The sequence below is a fragment of the Nicotiana attenuata genome, unplaced genomic scaffold, assembly GCF_001879085.1.
Source record: "Nicotiana attenuata strain UT unplaced genomic scaffold, NIATTr2, whole genome shotgun sequence".
Lineage (NCBI taxonomy): Eukaryota > Viridiplantae > Streptophyta > Magnoliopsida > Solanales > Solanaceae > Nicotiana > Nicotiana attenuata.
Genome location: NW_017671362.1, coordinates 71,313 through 73,546, shown reverse-complemented (window position 1 = coordinate 73,546; position 2,234 = coordinate 71,313). Strand labels below are relative to the sequence as shown.

At 29.9% G+C, this 2,234-nt stretch overlaps 1 long non-coding RNA gene across 1 annotated transcript; it reads right to left on the bottom strand.

Annotated features, from left to right (window-relative positions):
• Nucleotides 1-336: 336 nt before the first annotated feature.
• On the bottom strand, nucleotides 337-1,301 carry LOC109207797. Its single transcript, XR_002065059.1, has 3 exons — nucleotides 1,067-1,301; nucleotides 834-965; nucleotides 337-639 (listed from the first exon to the last, which is right to left on the bottom strand). It is a non-coding gene; the product is annotated as an uncharacterized LOC109207797 (long non-coding RNA).
• Nucleotides 1,302-2,234: the final 933 nt, after the last annotated feature.

Sequence of the window (2,234 nt, the reverse complement as noted above, 5' to 3'; positions counted from 1 at the left end):
AGCCACAAAGGGATATTCTGTGGCAAAAGATGTTATTTATTTAGCCACAAAAATTCAAATATGTAGTTGTGCTCACATATTAGATTTGTATTATAGTATTTATATTTAGCTGGCAACTCATAATATCATAGCTATAAATCGTCAAAATATTCATAATTTGATTTATTATTATATTTTATCAGGTGACTAGATTTTTATATATTTTATTTTTATTTATAAAAATTTATTTATTAGAGATAATAAATGTTTCTATCCTATGTGTTGCTATTTTGGTTTTTTTACCTCATTAAATATTTTTATATTTTTCAAATATTCCATATCCATACATCATTGATCAAACCATATAACACACAATAATAAATTTTGAATATCACTTTACTATACAAATTTACATTAAAAAGTTTCAAAAATTAATTCTAAAATATACAATTATCTATCTAAAGTTCACTCGGTTATTCAACTCTAATCTACAAATTTTGAAGGGTTCCACATCAAAATAAAACTAAGCTCTAAGTATTTGATATGGAGATTGAAGATGTTGCCACCAGATTATCTTCTGCATTCAACGATAAAGTAATTTCACTCTTTGCATCAAAATTGATCTTTGATCTGCTTTCATTCAACGGATTAAAATGCACCCTGCAAATTCAAAAGAAACAAAAATTAGCACTAAAGAATGAGTGAACCATTAATACAAATATGCAAGTTTGATGTGTGAAAATACAAAATGAAAGTTCAAAGAGAGAAAAATTATGTCTAGATAATTCTATTACAAGAATTTTTAGCATATAACAAGAGGGAAAAATTCAAAGCAACAAGATAAAAAAACAAACCTGAATACTTTTCTATAAACTTTTGAAAGGATTTTCGTCTAATTTTTATTTGTAATGTCTTTTCGACGAACTATGGCTCCTCCCAATATTACATTATAATCTTGAAGGTTTCACTCAATACCTATCGCAATACTGCACAATATCTATCAAATTGTTATCATATAAATCCAAAATTTCAAATCAAGTGGGTGTATGGGATTGAAAAATTCTAAGATGTAAATGCATAAACATACCTGGAAATAGAGAAGGCGCCGGACTATCTAGCCAATAATTCCGTTGGTTTGCTCTATACATGTGAAGAGAGAAATTGTCGTTGAAGAAGAAAAAGGGAAAATGGAAGAAATGGGGAGGCGGCTGGGAAGGGAACGCAGGGGAGGCGACAGGCGGCTGGGAAGGGAAGCAGTGGAGGCGGCTGGGAAGGGGGTGACGCACAAAAGTGAGTTTGAAGGGTTTTTATTAGGTTGGGGATTTTGGTTTGGGCCAATTGGCCTTTATGTTTCTTTTCTTTTTCTTAATATATTATTTGCTCCCTTTTATTTCTTACTTAATATAAATATCATAAATGAGAGACATGTAAGTACTAACAAATATAAGTAAGTAAGAAAATTATCTAGGAAAATGCAAAAAATTAAATACATAATTTACACTAAGTAAAATACATGAAATAAAGATATTCTATAATATATTATATTCTTTACAATTTTTTTCATCCTATACGATATTGTTAGTTTTGTTATTTACTCTTGTTTCAATTATATTAACTTCTTCATTTTAGTGTTTAATTAGAGTATGATAGTTATTAAATTATTAAAATAGTATTAGACCATTAAATATACAACTTTTCTATTTATCTAACTTTAGTGTAATTAGATCAATGTACATAAATACAAATATATTGTCTAAATTTGATATTGCTTATTCACATCTAATGAAAATTAATTACATGTTTATTAAAATTGTACCGAAAATTATAAGTATAATTTATTTAATTCCTATACCAACCTATTAAAATATTAATTTTTTGAATTATTTTGAAGTAAAACTGTGATGACCCGACCCGTCATCTCATGTATTACAGCCTCGTTTCCCCCATTTACTGCTTCTTCATGTTTCATTATCAGCAACGAGTGAGTTATAGTTGAATTGAATTGGTTTGGATAGGAAATGAGACACTTAGTCTCTTTAAGGAATGCTTAAGTTGGAAAGGTCAACCGGACGTTGACTTATGAGTTAGAAGGCTCGGATGTGATTTTCGGTGATTCAGGTAGCTTCGGGGGATGATTTGTGACTTGGGAGTGCGATCGGAATTGATTTTGGAGGCCCGGTGTAGAATTAGGCTTGAATTGGCGAGGTTAGTGTTTTGGCGAATTCCGGTTGGTAGGTGAGATTTTGATCCGAGGG